Source organism: Antechinus flavipes, chromosome 2 (genome assembly GCF_016432865.1).
Source record: "Antechinus flavipes isolate AdamAnt ecotype Samford, QLD, Australia chromosome 2, AdamAnt_v2, whole genome shotgun sequence".
NCBI lineage: Eukaryota > Metazoa > Chordata > Mammalia > Dasyuromorphia > Dasyuridae > Antechinus > Antechinus flavipes.
In genome coordinates this window covers 231233244-231242484 of record NC_067399.1, presented here as the reverse complement: position 1 = coordinate 231242484, position 9241 = coordinate 231233244, and positions in this window count along the sequence as shown.

Genomic DNA, 9241 nt, shown 5'->3' with positions numbered 1-9241 from the left:
AGTTTTTTTCTACTACATAATAATTGTTATCCCCAGAAACATAGACCACAAAACCAAATAACTGTTTAAGTGGGATTGGAGGCAGGGGTGGATGGGGTAAAGGAGAAGAGTGATGAGGTTCCAACTTCTGTCTTTCTAAAAAAGATCATCAGGACAAATTCCATCAATTCCCACTTGTCCTTGGGGTGTCACACATCCCAAGGAGCTGCTTAAGAATGGAAAGATGATTCCCAAGGTATAGCTACTTGAATAGCAGGAACTAGGGGGAAAAATTCTGCCCCATCTCTGGGACAATATGGTTTTGAGTTCCTCTTTCACAGTGTGATGAAATCTCTGGCTGGTGCCCAGGTTAGCCAGATACTTAACTCCCTAATGGGTTTTCCAAATTTGTGAGTACACAGTTACATAATCTGCCCAGATAACATGCTTCCCCTGGGGAAGGTGTTTTTGAAAATGTTCCCCACAACAGGAACATGCGAAGAGGGCTGTATGTCAGCTGAAATGGGGGTGGGAATGGTGGGAGTCCTTCTGGGAATGTCCATTTCTCCATCTGCATAGGAGAAAGAACCCCTTTTCTGGGACACTGGAAGGCCTCATAAAGGACCTCATGGGAGTGGGGATCTATAGAGTATTTTAGCACCATCTTGGTATTTGAAGTGAGAATAACAAATTAGGATTCTGCTGCTCTTCTCTCTTAGGTGGTTTGATTTGGTTTAGGGCTTCTGTCACTATTCAGTTCTTGATCAAAGATAAAATAAAAATGACTTTTGCCAAAATACTTGGGTCATCCTTTTTCTGTGAGGGTTAGAGGTTCCCATCTTTAGATTAGTGCTGTTCTTTGGGCACCCCAGTAAGCTAATAGCTAATCCAACTGGATTCTTATAGTTGGTTCAGGACTGAGAACCTGGGAGGATATTCAAGTCAAACCTCTACATTTCAAAGGGAAACAAGTCCAAAGATGCAAAGGACAGGAACTCTTGAGAAATATACTTAAGGCTCAGTATGATTGATTTAATTCTACAACAAAGTGTTAACTCAGTGGAATTAAAATAATGATTCTCTAGAATCATTAGAGGGCCTCCAGAAGGGTCTTGGTTTCAGTGGAGGAATGCAGGAGGCAGGAGAGCCACCGCAAGGCTGATCAAAGATGGAATGTCTCTCTTCCAGTCCTTGTTGATCCTTATATATTCTATTACAAGTACACCATCATAGGTGTCAATCTTGTAGAATAGGTGTCAACTTGTAGAATGATACCAAGTACTAGGTACTAGTAAACTAGAGAATCATTGTCTCATCAATTCCTCTGAGTTAACATCTTGTTTCAAGTATACTTCTCCAGAGTTCTGGCTCTCTACACAAAGAAGGAATTTAAGTTGTACAAGGTCACATAAGGAATTTGTGGCTAAGTAAAGACTATAAGGCAGGACTCCTGACTCCCAGGCACTGTACTTTCCACTACAGATGCTTTTGGCCAGATTTTCTCCTAGGTAATTCCACAACATAAGACTCTTTCTTCTTTTCCTGCTCCCTTTTGATCTACCCTCGGTATTCCAGTTCCCTTTTGATCATCCCTCAGAGTCTTTGAAATTTCTCTCTCTAGGTTTGGGCCAAAAGGGGCCCATCCCATTCTAGTATCTCTTTGCTCAGATCACCAAGACTGGTCTCAGTGAATTCTGTATAGCCCCATGTCACAATGGAGAGAGCAATAAATTTGGTTGGTCAGCTGTGTGATCCCAGGCAAGTCACTTAACCTGACTGGGCCTCAGTTTCCTTATCTGTAAAAAAATCTGTAAAAATAAAAATATAAAATTAAATAGCTTTTTATTAATCATCTAAGCATTAGAGATAAAAAGACCAAAAAAAGAAGAAAGAAAAAAAACCTACAAAGCTGTTCCTGCCCTTAAGAGTCTTTTTTTTTTTTTTAACTGGGGGAAACAATGCAAAAACATAGACTAGACTAAGGAACAGAGAAATCCTGGGTTCAAATACTGATTTGGTCATATGACTTTGAGTATCCCTATACAACCAACTAGTAACTATTATCAAATTCCTAAAAGAAATTGTTAGGATTCTTACAAGATATTAAGTCAATGGAATTGATAGAGACAATAATTATCTAAGTTAGCACGGTTCAGTATGATTGATCTGATCCTACAAGGAGATATTATGGGCCAGAACTTGAAACAAAGTGCTAAATCACTAGAATTGATAGAGACAATGATTATATATGTAGTACTTACTGGAGTTCTACATGATTCACACCTTTAAGAGAGCATATATAAGCTAAGAGCCTAAACTAGGATGCACTCCGGGAGATTCAGGAGCCAGGATTCAGTCAAGCAGATTCACAAGCCAGAGAAGGCAGCTTAAGCTCTCGGAACCAAGGAGAGAGATAGGCCTCTAAGAAAGCTAACCATGCCCAAGGAAGGAGACAAGAGTTGGAAAGAGATAATAAGGGAATTGGACTTTAACTCCTGGCTGAATTTGGGGTGATTACACTGAACTGAAACTAAGGCTGCTCCCAGAAGCCCCTCAGGAAACCTGCTCCCAGAGAACATTATATTTTTAGAGAAGAACATTACAGGAAACGACTTTGCATTTATTATCAAGCTGTTCATACTGTTTTCTATCAATAGAAAGTAAGCTCTCTTTTCTTTTATTTGGTATATCCTCAGGTCTAGCAAAACAGACAATAGATACACATTTAATAAATGATTGGTGAATGAATTAATGAAGTCACTTAACTTGTCTAGCTACCTCCAATTTCTTTACTTGTAAAATTAGGGGGTTGGACAAGGACCTTTCCTGAGACTTTTGCAGAGTATCCATGAAGTCAAAACTATTTTCATAATATTAAGATTTTTTCATTTCTAATGTGGTAAATATCAATGACAATCCATTTGAACAAAAGCTATTGAATAAGGAGTAGGGAGTGGGAAGGGGGGTTCTCCATACTTTTTAAGAATATAAAAGGGATTCTTGACTGTGTGACCCTGGGCAAATCACTTAACTCCAATTGCCTCAGCAAAATAAATATATATATATAGGATTGAAGACCAAAGAATCTCACAGCCCTAAATCTGAGTCTAATATACATTAGGGGTTGGATGAACCCAGAATGAGATCAGAAAGCTCTAGGAACCCCAGGGGAGGTGGGGAGAGCTCTAATAGCTAGGGAATAAGGAATGTACATGGGGGCTAAGGTAGGGTAATAGGAACTAAATGAATTTCTAACTTTCCTTCCACCTCTAAATCATATTACCCTACTTCTCTGGGAGTATTACAGGGAAGTCTCCCCATGGTGCCAAATAGAAGAGGCTGGTAAAATCAACCACCAAAGAGGGAAGTAGGAGAAGGGGTCTGATTTCCAGAGATGGGGGAAGCTGAGAAGTGAAACTGCAAATGGAAAGGGAAAAAGCATCTTGCCCAGGTGGGGATGGGGGAGAACAGCTGGCAGGAAGGGTGCTTTCCCAAGAGTTACAGGAGTACACACAACTCAGGGGATTACATCAGAAACCAGCTATTCAGTGCAGGCAAGCAGCCAGCCCAGCCCAATCCAGCCCAGCTCAGCCCGCCTTTAGTTCCATTTCAGGAAAAGGGGGCAGGGCCAGGACACTCCCAGTGAGGAAAAGAGGGGGATGGGTCTCACATCACAAAGCTTGAATGGGAATGGGGGTGGGTGGACAATCCAGGAAACTGAAACCTATGAATTCCAGCCTCATCCTGGGAAGATTAGTATAAAATCCTCCAATTGAATAATAAAAATAACCACTTATGTTTCCAGATTGTGTCGTAGTTTGCAAAATGATTTCCTTACAATAGCTCCGTGAGATAGGGAGGGCATTATTATTCCCATTTTACAGATGAGGAAAAAGATACAGTCCCATTCAATAAAGAAGACCCTGCTTTCCCCACTGAGAGTTCAATCTCTGGTACCCATTTCTCGGCACCTGTCCTTAAACTAGATAAAACTTTAATATTCTCCCAACTGCCACTTTCAAATGGAGAATATTTCCATATTCCCCTTTTTCATTCCTACAGGAAGTTGGCTCCTCAGCTGCATTCCTCCACGCAACTGACACCTCAACCTCACCTCCAGGCTGATGAGCTTTTTTTCCTCTTTTTAAAAAAATCAGAAATCTAGGAGACGGAGGAAATGGCTGATTACTAGGTAAGAAGAATTATTCATAGACTCGTTGTATATCAGGATTGGAACGTTATCTGGAAGGTGCAATGTCAAATTTAGAACAAACTCCATTGGGAAGGACTCTTGAAGGTTGTCTATTCTAAACATTTTTTTTATTATGGGGAGGAATTGTTGCCGAAGGAAAGCAGTGCCTTGCCCGAGGCCATATAATGTTCACCAAAAATCCTGTAATTGGCACATTTCCTAAATCCTAGGTCAAGGTTCTTTGAACCCTCCCTACCTTCTATTCACACCTGTTCTATATCGGGAAAATTGAGGATTCATGAAGAACTGGACAGGTGAAGAAAATAATCAATTCAATGCTGTTTTTTCCCTTTACCTCTAAACCAATTCAATAGCCATCTCTTCTGCTACATGCTCTGTGTCTAGATCCAGGCTAGGAGTAAACTTCTACATTTAAAAAGTATTTTGCTTATTTGAGCTTATCTCATTTCATGCAGGTGCGGGAAAGGGAATCTTATCTCTCTTTATACTAATTAGTCTCACCCCCAACACACTTAGATATTTTGATAAATCTGTTACTTGGTCCACCTGGCTTCTCCTTCTGGTAGGAATGGTGAGATTACATCCCACTTATGCCTTCTCATCCATTGTCACTCTTAATGCATGTATTGGGCCCTATCAGAAATCCTCTGGATTTCTTGACTATTGTAGCTATCAGTAGCAATATAGGGCTGTGTGTGAGTTATCCCTAATTCTGGCTCTTTCTCTTGGAAGACCACTCTTTTTTCCAGTTACCCATCTCTCAAATGAGGTCCCCTTTCATGTTCTTCGCTGGCACAAGTCTTAGTAGGTGATATGTTTCAGACTTATGCTCATCATCTGATGGGTCTTAATTAGGGGTGCTTTCTCTTAGGTTTGTGCTCTTTTCTCCCTCTCTCTTCTCTCTTCCCCCCTTTCTCTCTCTCTCTCTCTCTCTCTCTCTCTCTCTCTCTCTCTCTCTCTCTCTCTCTCTCTCTTTTCTCTCTCTCTTTTTTTCTCTCTCTTCTCTCTTTTTTTCTCTCTCTTCCCCCCTTCTCTCTCCCTCTCCTTCCTCCCTCTTTTTCTCCCCCCCTTCTTTCTTTCTCAGGAAAGCAATGTAGTCAAATCATACTATGAATTTGTTACCAACTTGGTGTATCCTCTTGGTAAACACCGAATCACTTGGGGTTAGACACTACTTCTTTTTGGCAAAGGGGCAAAAGCTGCAGAGAGCTAGTTTGAGGGTTGGTTAAAGGATAACCTTTCAAACAATTAGACTTAGCTTAAAGTGAAGTGGGCTATCCCATAGGCAGTTAAGATATACTTCAGATAATGTCAAATAAGTAAAATCTAGATAACCTCTTGTTACATACAGTAGAAAGTGAATTCTTGTTCAGGTACTTTGAACTTAGTGACCTCTGAAGTCCTTCTCTGGAGATTTCATGTGATCCTAGGGCTCTGGATAAGTTACTTCCTATTTCTAATTCTCAGTTTCTTCATATGCAAAGTACATATAAGAATCCTTGCATATCACACATAGAACATTGATGTTCATCATTGTGGTGCTCTACCACAATGATGAAGGTGCTCCTTCCACTGACTGAAACCTCTCAATGGTTATAGTAATGGTTTTCAAGATTTGTTGTGTGCTTTGCTGATGTGGCATTAAGAACCCCAATTGCATATAATTTTTATTTTAGTTATATATGTTGATAACTGCCAATTAGACTGTGAGTCCCATGAAGCTAGGGAAAGATTAATTTTTTTAAATAACTAAAAGCTTGGTAGATGGATGAAAGGCTTACATTCTAAATGGGGAAAAGGTAACAATTATCCTTCAGAATCTTTATTATCAGGGTATTAGAGGGAGTTCATTTCTGATGTTATAAAAAAGAAAAACAAAAAGGAATATATAAGAAGGAATATATTCTTGTCTAGTAAGGAGGAAGAGGGAGTTAGAACTTATTATTTTTCATAACTAGGATGAGAATACAAAAAAATGAAGAAAATGAGAGGATATATTTTAAACTATGAGTAGAAAGCAGGTGGTTGTTAAGAGGAAGGCTAATACTAGGGAAAGAATTCATTGTTCAGTCTTGGCAGAGATCCTAGAATGATTTGCCATTTCCTTACAGATGAGGAAATTGAGGCAAACAGGGCTAAGTGACTTGCCCAGAGTTGCACAATTAGTATCTGAAGCCGGATCTGAACTCAGAATTTTCCTTAATGCAAACTCAGCACTCGATCCATTCTGCTAGCTGCTGAAATGGATCACCAGTATAGTGTTAAATTTTCAAAGAAGTCAAGGATGAGGCCTGGGAAAGCATTTAAGAGGTTGTTAGTACATTGAAGAATGCTGTTTTAGTTGAATGGTAGGAATGAAAGTCAGGTTTCAATAACAAGTAGCTTGAGGGAAGGGAAGGGTTAAGTATTTTAAGCATTGTAGAGATTTGTATTCTGCTGGGGAAGATCTAGTAGATAAGGACTGATTAAAAATGGGAAGAAGGAGGTTTGATTGAAAGGGAAAGCTCTCTTAGAAGATAGGAATAGGATCCGGATCTAAAAGGTGAAGGGGTTTTGACTGATTATCTCTATACTACTTCACGTGATTATCTCACAGCTTTCGTGACTTTAATTATCAAATTGTCATCTCCAAGAAGATGATTCTTAAAAAATTTTTTGTTCTGTCTTAACCTCTCTGATGACTTCCAGATTTGCATCTCCTATTGCCTTTTAGACATTTCAAACTAGATGTCCAAGAGACATCTGAAAATCAACAGATACAAAATGGAATTCATCTATATCTCAAACCATTTTCCACGCTTCCTATTACCATCTAAGTTATCACCATTCTTTCAGTTCTCCAGGCTCTCAACCTAGGTAATTACTCATTTTCTTATCCTGTTCTATTCCATCCTCCTTCTTCCCTTATCCAATCAGTTACCACAGCCTGGAGATTTCACTTTTGCAACATTTCTCCTATATAACCTTTTCTCTCCCCTATAGTTAGGTGATACAAGTGAATAGAATGCCAGGACTGAAGTCAAGAAGATTCATCTTCCTGAGTTCGAATATGACTTTAGATATTTGCTGTGTGACCCTGGACAAGTCACTTAACCTAAAGTTAAGTTTGCTTGCCTCAGTTTTCTCATCTGTAAAACTAGGTAGAGAAGGAACTGGCAAACTGCTCCAGTATTTCAATTAAAAAAATTCCCAAATGGGGCCACAACTCTTGTATTTATTACCACTATAGTGTAGGTACTCACCTTATACTTGAACTATTGCAGTAGTCTGCTGATACTGCCTGGCACAAGTCTCTCTCCATTACATTGGTACTCTAGGCAGTTACTTGGTGATTTTTCTATTGTTCACATCCAATCATGTGAAGCCTTATACACACACACACACACACACACACACACACACACACACACACACTCTTTCTGGCTTTCTCTGTGTCTCTGTCTGTCTTTCTGTCTCTCTTCCTCCCTCCCTTCCTTCCTCTCTCTGTCTCCCTTCCAGTAGCTTCCTACTACTTCCAGGATCAAAACCAAGACCCTTTATTTCAAATCCAATGAACTTTATGACATAAATCCTTCTCTCTTCTCAGTCTTCTTACACCATACATTGTTCTCCCAGCATGTACTCTTTGATCCAGTAACAATGGTCTCTTTGCTCTTCCCCAACAAGACACTCCATCTTTTAGCTCTGCTCATTTTCTCTGGCTGTCTCTCCCACAAGGAATGCTCTCCCTTTTCATGCTTGTCCCCTGACTTCCCTTATTTCTTTCAAGTCCCAGCTAAAATTCCACTTCTTAGAGAAAGCCTTTCCCAATTCCTCTTACTTCTAGTTTATTATTTCCAATTTATCTGATATATAGATCCAATTTATTCTGTATATAGATATATATCCTGTTTGTGCTCTGTTGTCTTTTCCCAATTAAACTGTGAGTTCCTTGAGAACATGTATGGTCTTTTGCTTTTTTTGTATCTTCAGTGTATCACAGTGCCTGGCACATGGTAGACTCTTAATAAATGTTTGTTGATTAACTGGCTGTCCTCAGGAAAAGGATCACCTCTTTCTCAAAGATCAGAACAAAGGATAGAAAATAGCAGTATTAAAGTATGGAGCAAAAGAGAAAAAGGACTTTAGAGTATACAGTCTTGGTTTTCTTAGAATTAAAGAGTTCTTCTAAGAAAGAGACAAAGGTTGGCATAAACATCTTGAGAAAGGAGGGGAAAGGGTTGGAACTCTCACTGTAAGTAGTATAGAGTTGGGGAAAAATACAAGAATTTTTGAGTAGCAAAGAGCACTCAACAGGGGTGTGCAAAAGGGCTTTTAATCAATAATCTCTATATAAGATTAGATAACATAAATATGCAACAGACCCAGTTTGCATGGTTGTTGACTTCTTTCAATGGCATTCAGTAGCACCTGACTAGGGGCAAAGAGGGAGGTTAACTAGGGGTTGGAGTTTGTCAAGATGTGAATGGTAGTATGACAAAAGAACAAGAGAATCAATAGAAGAGGATAGTTTTTAATTGAATTGGTCAACCATGGAGTACAGATCATGATGGGAGGAAAGTGAGGTCAGAATAGGAGTGATATACTAGATATTATAAGAAGAATAGGCTTAGGAAGTATGAAGCAAAGGGAGAAATGGAAGAATGGGAGGTTGAGATTAGTTTGGGAATTTCATAATTCAGGATCAGATAAGATAATGTAAATATTAAATCATAATATTTATTCTGCTATTATCATTATATTGGCAGTGTGCTATAGAGTTCTAGCCTCAGAGTCATTCAAGAAGACATGGGTTTAAATCTTAACTCTGACACATACTAAGTATGTGACCTTGAACCAGATTCTCATTGGTAGAGTGAATTTCCTATAACAAGGAGATCACAAAGCTAGCCCATATTCCATATTATTATCATTATCTTGGAGGAAGCAACTATTGGTAATAGTGAGATCTAATATATGAGCCTTCCTGTGTGTTGCTGAGATGAAATGACGATTTAGGTCATAGGAGTTTAGAAGCTAAGATATCAGAATATTTGAGGGACATAGATG